Genomic DNA, 17,753 nt, shown 5'->3' with positions numbered 1-17,753 from the left:
AATTTAAGAGAGAGAGGTACGGCATGATGGGTCATGGCATGAGGTAAGTTGGTTCCTATCCTTTCTTTCTTACCAACAACCAAAGGTTGGTTGTTAGGGCCTCTTCTCTTCCATCTTTTGTCCTAGTTTGGATATGATTTTTTCTCTCCTCTTTGTCCAAAAGTTGGACAAAAATTTTTACATCTCTAACGTAGAGATTTGATGCATAGATTTTAGGAAGAAAGAGAAAAAAAGATTCTTCTCATGATCTCTAGCATAGAGATCATCATCCTCCTATTTTTTTTTCTTCTCTAAGTGTGTCTTGAGAGAAAAGAAGAGTTTTCAACTATCAAGATACAATCTCTGTAAAAAAACTAGCACCCCGGTGAGATCAAGAAGCTTATGATCAGATCAAAGTCTCGTATGAATATCCTAGAGGTCGGACACTTGTGCAGTTTCAAGGGATCTTCAGAAGATATCCACGATCATCAGTTTACAGTGTAGATCGATCAATGCCAAGGTATGAAGATTAGATCTTCTCTATTTATTTTTTTTTATTTGATTTCTGTATTTGAATCCTATCTTACATATGTCGATCTTGTTTTATGATTTTAAGATTTGATCTTATGCACGCTTAGATTAAATTAGATTTAATCTGAATTTTTAAAATTTTTGTTGCGTATTCGTTTTAAAATTTTTTCATGTATGAAATCATGAAATCCCAACACATTGCCCTCTCGGATGTCTGTATATGCAAGCCCTTCTAACTAGAAATTGTAGTGGTAGAAATATGCATATATTGGACACGCAGTGACTACCCAGATGGGACCACAGTGTGGGAAGAGGATGGGCTATAAGTATGGCTAAGTGTGTGTGACATGGTATTTGGATATTGAAATTAAAATGATGGATATGGAGGAAATGATGGTGGCATAGTGGAGAAAGAGGGTGGGGTAGTGAAAATGGTAGGAATGGAACCAAAATATGGTAGTTGAGTAGTAAAAACCCCTAAGATCATAGTAGGGGGATGTGGTAGAATAGGAGGGAAAGGAGAAAACACGGTGGAAGAGAGTGGTGTAATGGGAGAGGAAGAGGGCGACAGCGATAGAAGGTGGCAAATGAAGCATCTGGGGGGCCATGGTGGTCAAGGGTGGTGGTAAATCTGTGATGGTTGTGGTGATTGCACGAGTCTTCTTTGATCGAGAAGTAGATAATTTTTTCTTTCCTTTCTCATGAACTCGATCTGAAGGTGATATCTATAGATGCACAATAATGTAAATATAAAATAAAACAAATATCAAGTATTGATTACAATAACCTAAATATAAAATAAATTTTATATCATAATTATTGGTAAAAAGAATAAAAAAATTATCTAGAAGCATAAATTTTATATCATAATTACTCATTGTCATCTTTATATTTTTCATTGCTTTCTGAATCATTTTCATTAGTGAAATATTCTTCCTCTTCTTCTTCTTCTTCTTCTTCTTCTTCAACTTCCTCTTCATCTTCTTTTTTTCATCGTCAATAGTGCTTTCAAGATATGCATCAATCTCCTCAAACAATCCCTCACTGTCTCATAAATTTTCAATGGGCTCATTATCATCTATTGCATTGACTCGAGACATCTCCTCATCTTGAGAAGCAGGCTCCAAAATATGGTCATATTTACTCGACCTCCGGTCTTGTCTTGATGACCACCCACCAATCTACCTTATCTCTTATCCTCCCAGGATAAGGTAAATGATACACTTGCACCACATGTTGGGGAAGAATGAAAGGATCAAACTTTGGATACCTTCTATTATGTCGAATCTCAACAATATCATATTGTTTGTGCACTTTCATCCTCCGATTTATGATAGGATCAAACCATTCACAATAAAATATTACCATTCTTTTATCACTTTGTCTTGGATACTATAACTCCACCACCTCCTTAAGAATACCATAGAAATTATTTTACTATCGCCATATCCTCTACCCTTAACATACGCTCCATTATTGATTGTTTTTTTGCCCTCACTGTATCCATCTGTGTGAAATTTGAATCCACCAATGAAATATATGGGCCATATTTTTATCACTCTCATGGGACCTCAGACTAAGTCATTCAAGTGTTGATTTTGTATCATATTACATAGATTATGCACTTAATCATAAATTACAAAAACAATGTATTAGACTTATGTTGCACATGAACAAATAATTTCTATTCGCACAAACAGGAGTTAAAGCTTACATAATCTTTGTACCATAATGCAAAGGAAGCCTCAATCCGTGCATCTATCTGAGCATCACTAAGACCTCCAGATGTGGAAGCATGCACATATCGCACAAACATACTGAAATACCATGTTGTATTAGTTTTGTTGGATTCTTCGATTGAGTATAAAGTTCTGTGTGGAGTTGAGGATGCAATACTCACTCAAGATATGGCTTCACTTCATCATAGTTTAACAATACATGTAATGTTGCAGCAGTAAGCTCCGCATTAGTCAAATATTAAGTTCTACACTGACCAAATGGACGGCCAAACTGACTGCAAATTGAAAGAGTTGGTTGGTATCTTATTTCATACTCTTTCTTATCATCATTTTGATTAGTTCCAATACTCATAGTATGTATGTGAGGCTCAAAATAATACAGACAGAAGTAAGACATCTCCTATGCTAAGTATGTCTCACATATAGAGCCTTCAATGCGAGCTTTATTTTTAACCATCTTTTTCAATTTATTAAGGAACCTAAGAACAGAGCATTGAATATTAGCAGATGTGATATGAAAGATTATGTGGATAAAGATTTGAAACAAACATAGAAATAATATTTTTTACCTCTCAAAGAGATACATCCGTCTATATTGAACAAGTCCGCCTATTCGTGCTTTATACGGTAGGTGAATAGGTAAATATTCTATTGAGTCAAAGAAACTAAGTGAAAATATACATTTCAACTTACACAAGATGATAGAAATATTATATTCCATTTGTACTAAATCCTTCTCCTACAGCACAGTTGAGCATAAGTCTCTAAAGAATATACTTAATTCAGTAAGAAGCTTCCATATTGATTCCAGTAATGCAATAAATGCAATGGGCAACAAACATTTCATAAACATGTGATAATCATGACTCTTCATCCCAAATAACTTGCCTTTGTTCATGTCTACACATCTATCCATATTTGAAGCGTATCCATCAGGTATTTTCAACCTTCTTACCCATTCACAAACAACTCTTTTTTGGTCTAATGTGAAGCTAAAATTAGCTTTTAGTTTCACCACCTTTTCATTAGGTAACTCATAGAGCTCCAAATCTCGCCATCTATAATACTCTTTCAAGTCCATTCTTGCTTTAACATTATCCTTTATTTTATTTTTTATATCCATAACTGTATTAAGGATATTATCAAACATATTTTTTTTCTATGTGCATGACATCTAAGTTGTGTCGGATTAAATTCATCTTTCAATATGATAATTCTCAGAATATGCTCTGTTTCGTCCAATTATGACTTTTTCCATACCCATGAAATTTACATGGGCCTATTTCAGTTATTTTGGGATATCCAAGAAGTTTTTTCCATACTTCGTCCCTCGTTAATCTGAGAGGAGGATCTGATCTATTAACTTTATTTTATCAGAAGGCATCCTTATTTCTTCTGAATATATATTCAAAAGGTAAGAACTGACGATGACAATCAAACCATATATTTTTACCTCCATGCTCCAAGTGGAAGGCCTTCATTCTCTCCATATAATAAGGACATGCTAATTTTTCAGCTATACTCCATCCTAACAACATACCATATGCCAAAAAATCATTGATTATCCACATTAAGGCGGCTCTTATGAGAAAATTTTACTTCCTTGAAATATCATAAGTCACTATACCCTCGTGATTCCACAAAACTTTTAATTCATCTATCAATGATTGCAAATACACATCTATCATGATCTTCGGATTATGCGGTCCAAAAATGAGCAAGGTTAAAAACATATATAGAGTAATCATACACATATCAGGAGGTAGATTGTAAGGTGTAATAATTACTGACCAACAGAAGTATGGTGAAGTAGATAGACTATATGGAGTAAAGCCATCAGCACATAATCTAAGTCTAATATTTCTGGCTCTGATGCAAACTCAGGATATGCATAGTCAAAATATTTTCATGCTTCTCCATTTGATGGGTGGCACAAAATATTCTGTTTCCGTCCATTCTCGTAATGCCATCTCATGTGTCCAACCGATTTGCTCGAGGTATAAAGCCTCTTAAGTTTAGAGATGAGTGGCAACTAATGCATCCTCTTGTAAGGTACTTGTATATGATTCTCACTTTCTGTCCTACCTAATTTGTATCAAGGATGACTACAAAACTTGCAATCAGTTAAAGACTCATCATTCTTGTAACACAATATACTTTTAGCAAATAGGCCAAGCTTCGAAACTAATTTCTTTGTCTTATAGAAGTCAGAAGGTATTAGGTTATTGGCAGGGCTTATCTCTTTCATAAGCCTCCCAAATTGATTAAAACAATATTGAGGCACATTATTATCACACTTGATACTCATCATTCTAACCACAACTGACAACTCTGAGTTATTAGTACAATTTGGCCATAGCGGTTGTTATGCTGCACGCAGCATCTCGTAAAATCTTTCAGCCTCCTTATTTGGAGGCTCCTCTGTATAATTTGCAGCATTTCTATTCTGATGAGCATCTACATTGATGTTATAAAGATCTCCAAAATTCGGCCCAATAGCTTAAAAAATCATAGTTTTGTATCTACTGGTTTTCTCATTATTGCCCAATTGATCACAATTAGGAGCACTAAATTGAGCAATATTTGAACTAACAAACTGCATTTGATCAACACCATAATTCACAGTTGGTTCATATTCTCCATGTTCTGTCTAATACCAGTAGTCAGGTTTGAAATCTTTTTTATAAAATATACCTTTACTTCCTCTACAGTCAAATATTTTGTATTTTTGCACTTAAAATAAGGATACTTAATTTTTTTCTCACTCAAAAAATAGGTTGTCAGCATGCAAAGTGAACAAACGATTCCACCCCTATTAGAAACTCATCTGTATAACTCTTTCGATCCAGTAAAAATCTATTATACATCCAACTATAATAATAATGAATGTCCAAATTCTTTCAAAAATATAACATACAAGTTAATCAAAAATATAACATACAAGAAAGAAGACTCAATTGGGTCAAATCCGAGTCAAATCAGATCAAAATTGATCAAAAATCAACTGATTTGGTGATCTGATTAGCCGCCTGGTCCACAGCAACAGGCGCGTGGACCATGGACCCATCGGTGCACCATAAATCCCCCTAACAACTCTCTAAAACCTCTTAGTCCCACATCGAAAGTTTTGAAAACCTTATAACCCCCAAATGCCTATAAAAAGCCCCCAAAGGCCCTTGTTTTATGTATTCTTCCTTCCGATCAAGCTTGTAACCCTAGATAGTGGGGTTTTTAGCTCTCTTTTCAAGCCTCGAGCTTTGAAATTTTTGTAATAAATTTTTTTTATATATAAAATTTTATTTTTATGTAATTTCATCTCTTTACATTATACAATTTATTTTTCTTGCAATTAGGATAGTTTAATTTATGCAATTTAATTTTATGCAATTAGGTCAGTTTAAATTATGCAGTTTAAATTTATGCAATTAGAATAGTTTAATTTATGAAATTAGGGTAGTTTATTTTTCTGTATTTAAATTTTGCAAGTAGATTTAGATCATGTCTAGCTAAGCATCCCTTCTAGGGTTTGCGATGAAGCTAGATCATGAGTAGGGATTTTACATAGGATTCTTTCTTTTTCTTAGGGTTTCTTTTTCTTCCTCTTTTGCCAAGAATTTTTGATGAACTACAGTTGGGTCAGAGTCCCTTCATAGTTCATGCTTGATTCAGTGCATAGGAGGAGAAAACCCTAAGGGATCCTAGTTACTACTCCCCTGTAAAGAATCTTGATGGGTTATCGTTGGGCCTTAGTCCCTTCATAATCTATGCTTGGGAAAGACAAGAGGAGTAGTCGTTAGGATCAATAAGAAAAATTCTAGGTAGAATTCCCTAATCTAGATCTAGTGGATTCAAAAACCCTAGATCCTTAGTCTTATTGTCTTTAGCAAACAACTTTCGACTTTCGATTTTTGTTAAAGCTCGCTTGAGCATAGATTTGAAAATTATTTTTAAAACCAAGTCTCTGTGGGATCGACCCGTACTCGCTGGTCGTGCTACTCTGCACACCGTGCGCTTGCGATTTTATTTACAAATTTTAAGATTTGAACATCAAGTTTTTGGCGCCGTTGCCGGGGATTTGGCGTTTTAAATTATTTTCAAATATTTGTTCTTCGTGCGTTATAACTCTCTTTCTTTTTTCTTTAGGTTTCTATATTTAGTTGGTGATTGCTGGAAAACTCAGGTACGCTTCTAATTTCTCTTTTATTATTTTTAGTTAATTACTTTTGCTTTTAGACCTAATCATTTGAATTTACTTAATCACAAAAAAAAATATAAAACAAAACAAAAGATATTTCATAATCGTGAAGTAAAATATCAAAATAAAAAAAATTCTAAATTAAAATCTTTTACATTCTTGGTCATCTTGTTTATTTGTATTTGCATTTTCATAATAAATCTAAGGGCATCAACCCATTAACAAGATAAGGTGGGGATTTCATTACCCTTCCTTAGCCCAAAAACCATCTCCATCATATTGCATTACCTAGACTTTTAATCTTAAAATCAATTAGACGTTAACCTTAAGGAATTCGAGCTCAATAGGACAAGGAACCCTAAGAGTTCTACCAAGTTTGAGTTGTTTGATTAGTTGGTGTCTAGGCAAGTCCCTGAGGGTGGTTTGTTAAATTGGTTCAGTTGCTGGCCTGGCCAACTCGTTTGGTGTCTAGAAAGGCAACGATGAGTGAACCTCCCACCTCTTATACTTACCTGGCTAACTAGTTGATCAATCTCCACTTGGAAGGTTTGAAGGGTCATCTTGGAACAGTTAGGAGCTGTCTAAATTTAGGTTAATCCTAGGATAGATTGAGTTTAATTTATTGTTTCACTTGTTTGAAAAAAAAAATATATATATATTAAAATTTAAATTAATTTGGTTACTTTTCTTTAGATTTAGGACTCCTTAGGGTCTTCTCTTTAGAATTTTTTTCTCTTTCTTTTTCTTATACATAAAAATTTTATTAAAAAAAAAAAAATTGTATAAACATCGAGAACCGTACACCTCGTGTGTGGAGAAGAGTGTCGGGTCATCTAGTTAGGATTGAGTCAATTTCTGTTGTTCCAATGGCTGAACCAATCCAACCCATGACCCTTAAGGATTTGTGTTATCCAGTTGGCTCCATCCAACCATCTTGTATCAGGTTGCCACAACCCACAGCTAACAATTTTGAAATCAAACCTCAAATCATAAATATGCTTCCAAAATTCACAGGATTAGAGGATGCTTATATATTTATTAGAGAATTTGAGGAGGTATGTGCAACCATGAAACTGCAATTAACAGAGGATGAGGTCAAACTTAGATTAATCAACTTTGCCCTTAAGGACAATGCTAAGAAGTGGCTTTATAGTCTGCCAAACTATTCTGTCACTACCTGGGAGGGCTTTGTGAGAACATTTTTAAAAAAATATTTTTCCCATCATAAAACAGCTAGGATTAGGAATGAAATAAATCAATTTTACCAACTAGCTGGTGAATCATTTTGGAAGTACTTTGATCGTTTCAAGAATCTTTTGATCCAATGCCCACACCATGGAATAGAAACTTGGAGACTATGCCAGATCATCTATGAGGGGTTAGATTCAAACTCAAGAACCATGCTAGAGTCCATGTTTCAAGGCCAATTTATGGACAAAGAAACTACTGAAGCTTGGCAATTCTTAGAAGACCTAGCCGAGAAAAATTTACAGTGGGAAACAACTAGGGAACCTGATAAAATTACACCTTCAAGAGGAGGAATGCATCAAATTCAACCAACCCTAGCATCAGAGGCCAAGATTGCAACCTTAACACGTAGATTGGAAGCCTTAGAATTACAGAGACCAGCCAATGTAAATCAAATATCTGCACCCATGTGTAAAGGGTACAATGCACCAGACCATGTCTTAGAAGAATGTTCCTACTCGAATGAGTGTGCACAGGTGAATGCCACCTATCAAGGACCATTGAACAATCCTTATGCACCCACATATAACCCAGGTTGGAGGAATCATCCGAATTTCTCATGGTCCCAGAATCCTAATGTAGGTAATCCAAATTTCAATCAGCAAAATCTAAGGTCCAACCCAGTAGTGAACAACCCGCCAAGCTTCCATGATAATGACAAGAAAATTACCTCTTTAGAGAAAAGCCTAGAAGCCATGATGAAAACACATACCAGCTTTATGCAAACTACGGGTCAACTCATAAATAATAACACCCAAGCTATAGCCCGTCTGGAAATGCAAGTAAGTCAGCTGGCTTCGACCATTAGTGAACGAGAACATGGTAGGTTACCTAGCCAACATGAGCCAAATCCTAGGAACCAAAATGGTCCACGACCCCAACAAGGAAACCAAGTTAATGGTGTAAATGCCATTCATACCTTAAGATCAGAAAAACAAATAGACAATAAGGTAGTTGCACTTGATGATATAGATGACTCATCTGTCGAGTCACCTTCTAAAACTACTACCTTTCAACCTCAAGCACCAGAAACTGAAAATTCACCTAGTCCAGTACTTAAAAGTCCTAGAGCTCCTTTTCCAAACAGACTGAAATCCAATAAATCTGAACATTTAGACAAAATTTTAGAGGTATTTAAACAAGTCCAAGTTAATATTCCTCTTTTAGATATAATCCATCAGGTTCCAACTTATGCCAAATTTTTAAAAGATCTCTGCACTAGGAAAAGGACCACTAATGTACCAAAGAAAGCATTTTTGGCTGCAAGTGTCAGTTCATACCTATCTAGCCATGTGCCAATTAAATATAAGGACCCTGGAGCTCCAACAATTTCTTGTGTTATTGGAGAAACCAATATAAAAAAGGCCTTGCTAGATCTAGGAGCTAGTGTGAATATCCTTCCATATTCGGTGTATGAACAACTAGGATTAGAAAAACTTCAACCTACTGGGATCACATTACAGTTAGCCGATAGATCTCTCAGGATCCCTAAGGGAATGGTCGAGGATGTTCTGATAAAGGTTAAAAATTTTATTTTTCCTGTAGATTTTATTGTTTTAGATACTGAGCCAGTTGCGAATCCTAAAGGACATATACCTGTCATTTTAGGAAGACCATTCTTAGCTACGGCCAATGCTGAAATCAATTGTCGAAATGGTCTAATGAAGTTATCCTTTGGGAATATGACCATTGAGCTTAATGTTTTTAATTTAGAACAGGAATCCTCTTCTCATGCTGATGTTAATGTAGTCCAAGATGGTATTTATGAATCCATTGACATTAGTGATGATGAAGTCGACCTAGAGTCTAACCTCTGGTTAATCCATGAGTCTGAGGATGTCAATGAAATACTTAAAGAAAATCAGATTAATCAGGAATCGACACTTCCTACTGAACCAATCATTGAGATGGTGAAACCATCACCTAAACCATCGATAGAGGAAGCACCCATTTTAGAACTGAAACCCCTCCCAGAACATCTCAAGTATGCATATCTAGGATCCAAAGAAACTTTGCCTGTAATTATTGCATCAGACCTAGATCCCAAGCAAGAGGAGGAGTTAGTGTCAGTTCTAAAAGCAAATCAGGAAGCAATAGGTTGGACCATAGCAGATATCAAAGGAATAAGCCCTTCTATAGTTCAACATAGAATATACTTAGAGGAAGAGGCTAAACCAACAAGAGAAGCCCAAAGAAGGCTTAATCCAGTTATGAAGGATGTAGTTAAAAAGGAGATTCTGAAACTCCTAGATAGTGGAATAATTTATCCTATTTCTGATAGCTCTTGGGTAAGCCCAGTTCAAGTAGTACCCAAGAAATCTGGGGTAACAGTGGTCCAAAATGATGCAAACGAACTTATCCCAACTAGGACCCAAACGGGATGGAGGGTCTGTATAGACTATAGAAAGTTGAATGCTGCGACAAGGAAAGATCACTTTCCTTTGCCATTTATTGATCAAATGTTGGAAAGACTAGCCGGACAAGAGTTTTACTGTTTTCTTGATGGATACTCCGGTTACAACCAGATCCCCATAGCCGCTGAAGATCAAGAAAAGACTACATTCACCTGTCCATTTGGTACTTTTGCCTATAGACGAATGCCCTTTGGACTATGTAATGCACCGGCAACCTTTCAGAGATGCATGATTAGCATGTTTTCAGATATGATAGAACGATTTCTAGAAATTTTTATGGATGACTTTTCTGTTTTTGGTCTAACCTTCTCCGAGTGTCTGAATCACCTGCAATTAGTTCTAGAACGATGTAAGGAGAAGCACCTAGTTCTCAACTGGAAAAAATGTCAGTTTATGGTCAAACAGGGAATAGTTCTTGGCCATGTCATTTCTAAAAAGGAGATTGAAGTGGACAAGGCCAAAATAGATCTAATTGCAAGTCTTCCACCACCTAAATCTGTGAAAGAAATACGTTCATTTTTAGGTCATGCTGGATTCTATAGAAGGTTTATTGCCAACTTTAGCAAAGTAGCACGTCCACTGACTAATCTTTTGGCAAAGGATACCAAATTTGAATTTACTCATGAGTGCTTGGAATCCTTTGAATTTCTAAAAAATACACTTGTATCAGCTCCAATCATTCATCCTCCTGTCTGGTCTGAACCATTTGAATTAATGTGTGATGCGTCCGATCATGTTGTGGGCGCAATCTTAGGTCAACGAATAAATAAGCTGCCTAGAGTGATATATTATGCAAGTAAAACCTTAAATGATGCGCAGCTTAACTACACCACAACTGAGAAGGAGTTCCTTGCCGTTGTCTTTGCTTTAGAGAAATTTAGATCTTATTTGGTTGGGACCCACACCATTGTTTACACCGATCACTCAGCCATTAGACATCTCCTAGCAAAGAAGGATGCCAAGGCACGTTTAATCAGATGGATTTTGCTCCTTCAAGAATTTGACCTAGAAATTAGGGACAAGAAAGGCACTGAGAACGTTGTAGCAGATCATTTGTCCCGAATTCCAATTGCACTATCTAGTGAACCACCCATCAATGAATCTTTCCCAGATGAGCAACTCATGTCTGTGTCTACTGAACCTTGGTTTGCTGATATTGTAAATTATTTAGCCATAGGCAAGATACCTTCTCATTGGACTAAGCAGGATAAATATAAATTCTTTGCCCAAGTGAAGTATTTCATTTGGGATGATCCTTATCTTTTTAAACAATGTCCTGATTAAATTATTAGAAGGTGTATCCCAGATAACGAAGTCATGAATATTTTATCTTTTTGTCATGATCAAGCATGTGGGGGTCACTTCGCGTCTAAGAAAACTGCTGCTAAGGTTCTCCAATGTGGTTTTTATTGGCCCAATTTGTTTAAGGATGCTTATGAATATTGTAAAAGTTGTGCTTAATATCAAAAAATGGGTCGAATCACCAAGCGACACATGATGCCACTCAACCCAATCTTGGTAGTTGAAGTTTTTGATGTTTGGGGAATCGATTTCATGGGACCATTTCCAAATTCCTTTGGAAATAAATATATTCTAGTAGCAGTTGATTATGTTTCAAAGTGGGTAGAAGCAATTGCATGTAGAACATCCGATAGCAAAATGGTCATTAAGTTTCTTAAAGAAAATATTCTCTCCCGTTTCGGTATTCCTAGGGCAATCATTAGTGATCGGGGAACCCATTTTTGTAACCGACCTTTTGCAACATTGATGAAAAAGTATAATGTCACCCACAAATTGACCACACCATATCATCCTCAAACTAGTGGACAAGTTGAAGTGTCAAACCGACAAATCAAACAAATTCTGGAAAAAACTGTTAGTGCCAATAGAAAGGATTGGTCTTTGAAATTAATTGATGCACTTTGGGCATACCAAACCGCTTTCAAGACCAATCTAGGAATGTCTCCTTATAGGATTGTGTTTGGTAAACCATGTCACTTGCCTATTGAGATAGAACACAAAGCCATGTGGGCCATCAAACAACTAAATACAAATTTGAACGACGCTGGAAACCATAGAAAGCTTCAGTTGAATGAATTAGAAGAACTTAGAAATGAAGCCTATGAAAATGCAAAGATATACAAGGAACGAACCAAAGCATTTCATGATCAATCAATTATGAGAAAAACTTTCAATATCGGACAAAAGGTACTCTTATATAACTCTAGATTACATCTGTTTCCAGGAAAGCTTAGGTCTAGATGGACAGGACCATTTTTAGTAAAGGAAGTCTTTTCACACGGAGCTGTTGAGATTGAAAACCCAAATAATGGTGTTATCTTTAAAGTTAATGGTCAACGATTAAAACCATTCTTGGAATTACCTGTCAAGACTATTGAAGATGCCGTGGTTCTTTATGAACCAACTTATTCTGATTAAGTTGCTTCGAGGTTTGGTCTGGCTGAAGACATAAAACTTAGCGCTTCTGGGAGGCAACCCAGCTTATTTAATTTCTAATGCTTTCTTTATTTTCAGTTTGCTTAGGACAATTAAATTAGATAAACTCCATTGGGGACAATGTCGGTCAAGTTGGGGGGAGAGCTTGAACAAAATCAGGTGTTATCATTTCCTTTTCCTTCCACTATGAGTTATTTCTTGCATTTAATATATTATGTAAATAAATAAATAAATAAATATATATATATATATATATGAAATAAATTAATCTATAAAAGAAATAAGAGTAAGTTAGAAAGTATTTGCTAATGTAGTGAGTCACGGAGAAGATTAGCTAGTTAGACTCTTGGTGGCTTAGGTCATTTAAAGACTATTAGCACTTCCAATTGCACATGCACACTAACAAGGTAAAGTAGGTGTTAATTGTAAGGTCAATTAAGAATTTGAGTATTATTTAAATTAGATAATTTTCTCTACACCCCAATTGAAGAAATTTGAATTTAAGGAAAGAGCTACCTGCCTGAAATAAAATGCAAAACACAGAGTAAATGTGGATTGCCCTAAGCCTAGTAACCGGGTCTCTTCACCTAAGTCAAGTGTTGAGATTCGCATCAAACGGTGGTGGGAAGGCCAGGATGCTCAGCAAAAAAAAAAAAAAAAAAAAAAAAAACAGTGTGAAAGCTACCTTAGTTCTTTGTTTAATCTGGGGTGTATAAAAAATTAATCGAACTAAGTTATCAAAAATGATACAATTGGCCTGTACAAGTTAATACTGAAATACTAAGTTAGTTATCACTCACACAAGTGCTATAAAACTTTAAGTGTACTCTAAGAAAGCTTCTAAGTAGACCGACTACCGATTCTAATTCGAAGCTCATTACTTAGTAATACTAGAAAACTTCTTGAATTTCGATCTTAAATTAATTTGCAAAGGATCTTTTTGAATTATGATCTTATTTTGGTACATTGCTAAGGGACTAGCAATGATTAAGTTGGGGGGTGTGATTTATGTCACAAATTGACATAAAAAGTATCAATTAATATCTAAATTATCTAACTTTATTAAAAAATTGATACTTGTTATTATATTTTGCAGAAGAAGAGATCATCAATAGAAAGAACAAGGAAAGAGGATTCCAACGGTGTAAATTTTATGCAAAACGGAGTTAAATTGACCCAGGAATTGAAGAATGAAGAAAGAAGACTCAATTGGGTCAAACCCGAGTCAAATCAGATCAAAATTGATCAAAAATCAACTGATTTGGTGATCTGATTAGCCGTCTGGTCCACAGCAACAGGCGCGTGGACCATGGACCCATCGGCGCACCATAAACCTCCCTAACAACTCTCTAAAACCTCTTAGTCCCACATCGAAAGTTTTGAAAACCTTATAACCCCCAAATACCTATAAAAAGCCCCCAAAGGCCCTTGTTTTATGTATTCTTCCTTCCGATCAAGCTTGTAACCCTAGATAGTGGGGTTTTTAGCTCTCTTTTCAAGCCTCGAGCTTTGAGGTTTTTGTAATAAATTTTTTTATATATAAAATTTTATTTTTATGCAATTTCATCTCTTTACATTATGCAATTTATTTTTCTTGCAATTAGGATAGTTTAATTTATGCAATTTAATTTTATGCAATTAGGTCAGTTTAAATTATGCAGTTTAAATTTATGCAATTAGGATAGTTTAATTTATAAAATTAGGGTAGTTTATTTTTCTGTATTTAAATTTTGCAAGTAGATTTAGATCATGTCTAGCTAAGCATCCCTTCTAGGGTTTGCGATGAAGCTAGATCATGAGTAGGGATTTTACATAGGGTTCTTTCTTTTTCTTAGGGATTCTTTTTCTTCCTCTTTTGCCAAGAATTTTTGATGAACTACAGTTGGGTCAGAGTCCCTTCATAGTTCATGCTTGATTCAGTGCATAGGAGGAGAAAACCCTAAGGGATCCTAGTTACTACTCCCCTGTAAAGAATCTTGATGGGTTATCGTTGGGCCTTAGTCCCTTCATAATCTATGCTTGGGAAAGACAAGAGGAGTAGTCGTTAGGATCAATAAGAAAAATTCTAGGTAGAATTCCCTAATCTAGATCTAGTGGATTCAAAAACCCTAGATCCTTAGTCTTATTGCCTTTAGCAAACAACTTTCGACTTTCGATTTTTTTTAAAGCTCGCTTGAGCATAGATTTGAAAATCATTTTTAAAACCAAGTCTCTGTGGGATCGACCCATACTCGCTGGTCGTGCTACTCTGCACACCGTGCGCTTGCGGTTTTATTTACATTGCACATGAACAAATAATTTCTATTCGCACAAACAGGAGTTAAAGCTTACATAATCTTTGTACCATAATGCAAAGGAAGCCTCAATCCGTGCATCTATCTGAGCATCACTAAGACCTCCAGATGTGGAAGCATGCACATATCGCACAAACATACTGAAATACCATGTTGTATTAGTTTTGTTGGATTCTTCGATTGAGTATAAAGTTCTGTGTGGAGTTGAGGATGCAATACTCACTCAAGATATGGCTTCACTTCATCATTGTTTAACAATACATGTAATGTTGCAGCAGTAAGCTCCGCATTAGTCAAATATTAAGTTCTACACTGACCAAATGGACGGCCAAACTGACTGCAAATTGAAAGAGTTGGTTGGTATCTTATTTCATACTCTTTCTTATCATCATTTTGATTAGTTCCAATACTCATAGTATGTATGTGAGGCTCAAAATAATACAGACAGAAGTAAGACATCTCCTATGCTAAGTATGTCTCACATATAGAGCCTTCAATGCGAGCTTTATTTTTAACCATCTTTTTCAATTTATTAAGGAACCTAAGAACAGAGCATTGAATATTAGCAGATGTGATATGAAAGATTATGTGGATAAAGATTTGAAACAAACATAGAAATAATATTTTTTACCTCTCAAAGAGATACATCTGTCTATATTGAACAAGTCCGCCTATTCGTGCTTTATACGGTAGGTGAATAGGTAAATATTCTATTGAGTCAAAGAAACTAAGTGAAAATATACATTTCAACTTATACAAGATGATAGAAATATTATATTCCATTTGTACTAAATCCTTCTCCTACAGCACAGTTGAGCATAAGTCTCTAAAGAATATACTTAATTCAGTAAGAAGCTTCCATATTGATTCCAGTAATGCAATAAATGCAATGGGCAACAAACATTTCATAAACATGTGATAATCATGACTCTTCATCCCAAATAACTTGCCTTTGTTCATGTCTACATCAGGTATTTTCAACCTTCTTACCCATTTACAAACAACTCTTTTTTGGTCTAATGTGAAGCTAAAATTAGCTTTTAGTTTCACCACCTTTTCATTAGGTAACTCATAGAGCTCCAAATCTCGCCATCTATAATACTCTTTCAAGTCCATTCTTGCTTTAACATTATCCTTTATTTTATTTTTTATATCCATAACTGTATTAAGGATATTATCAAACATATTTTTTTCTATGTGCATGACATCTAAGTTGTGTCGGATTAAATTCATCTTTCAATATGATAATTCTCAGAATATGCTCTGTTTCGTCCAATTATGACTTTTTCCATACCCATGAAATTTACATGGGCCTATTTCAGTTATTTTGGGATATCCAAGAAGTTTTTTCCATACTTCATCCCTCGTTAATCTGAGAGGAGGATCTGATCTATTAACTTTATTTTATCGGAAGGCATCCTTATTTCTTCTGAATATATATTCAAAAGGTAAGAACTGACGATGACAATCAAACCATATATTTTTACCTCCATGCTCCAAGTGGAAAGCCTTCATTCTCTCCATATAATAAGGACATGCTAATTTTTCAGCTATACTCCATCCTAACAACATACCATATGCCAAAAAATCATTGATTATCCACATTAAGGCGGCTCTTATGAGAAAATTTTACTTCCTTGAAATATCATAAGTCACTATACCCTCGTGATTCCACAAAACTTTTAATTCATCTATCAATGATTGCAAATACACATCTATCATGATCTTCGGATTATGCGGTCCAAAAATGAGCAAGGTTAAAAACATATATAGAGTAATCATACACATATCAGGAGGTAGATTGTAAGGTGTAATAATTACTGACCAACTGAAGTATGGTGAAGTAGATAGACTATATGGAGTAAAGCCATCAGCACATAATCTAAGTCTAATATTTCTTGGCTCTGATGCAAACTCAGGATATGCATAGTCAAAATATTTTCATGCTTCTCCATTTGATGGGTGGCACAAAATATTCTGTTTCCGTCCATTCTCGTAATGCCATCTCATGTGTCCAACCGATTTGCTCGAGGTATAAAGCCTCTTAAGTTTAGAGATGAGTGGCAACTAATGCATCCTCTTGTAAGGTACTTGTCTATGATTCTCACTTTCTGTCCTACCTGATTTGTATCGAAGATGACTACAAAACTTGCAATCAGTTAAAGACTCATCATTCTTGTAACACAATATACTTTTAGCAAATAGGCCAAGCTTCGAAACTAATTTCTTTGTCTTATAGAAGTCAGAAGGTATTAGGTTATTGGCTGGGCTTATCTCTTTCATAAGCCTCCCAAATTGATTAAAACAATATTGAGGCACATTATTATCACACTTGATACTCATCATTCTAACCACAACTGACAACTCTGAGTTATTAGTACAATTTGGCCATAGCGGTTGTTATGCTGCACGCAGCATCTCGTAAAATCTTTCAGCCTCCTTATTTGGAGGCTCCTCTGTATAATTTGCAGCATTTCTATTCTGATGAGCATCTACATTGATGTTATAAAGATCTCCAAAATTCGGCCCAATAGCTTAAAAAATCATAGTTTTGTATCTACTGGTTTGCTCATTATTGCCCAATTGATCACAATTAGGAGCACTAAATTGAGCAATATTTGAACTAACAAACTGCATTTGATCAACACCATAATTCACAGTTGGTTCATATTCTCCATGTTCTGTCTAATACCAGTAGTCAGGTTTGAAATCTTTTTTATAAAATATACCTTTACTTCCTCTACAGTCAAATATTTTGTATTTTTGCACTTAAAATAAGGATACTTAATTTTTTTCTCACTCAAAAAATAGGTTGTCAGCATGCAAAGTGAACAAACGATTCCACCCCTATTAGAAACTCATCTGTATAACTCTTTCGATCCAGTAAAAGTCTATT

The 17,753-nt window shown here is 35.2% G+C and overlaps 1 non-coding gene and 1 pseudogene across 1 annotated transcript; one reads left to right on the top strand and one right to left on the bottom strand.

The window, feature by feature from the left end:
* The first annotated feature begins 1,116 nt into the window (after positions 1–1,116).
* LOC140851629 (uncharacterized) lies at positions 1,117–14,912 on the top strand (annotated as a pseudogene).
* Positions 7,680–7,786, bottom strand: LOC140851809 (small nucleolar RNA R71). The gene has a single exon (XR_012134566.1). It is a non-coding gene; the product is annotated as a small nucleolar RNA R71 (small nucleolar RNA).
* Positions 14,913–17,753: the final 2,841 nt, after the last annotated feature.

Source organism: Elaeis guineensis, chromosome 9 (assembly GCF_000442705.2).
Source record: "Elaeis guineensis isolate ETL-2024a chromosome 9, EG11, whole genome shotgun sequence".
Lineage (NCBI taxonomy): Eukaryota > Viridiplantae > Streptophyta > Magnoliopsida > Arecales > Arecaceae > Elaeis > Elaeis guineensis.
This window is presented reverse-complemented; position numbering and strand designations above follow the sequence as displayed.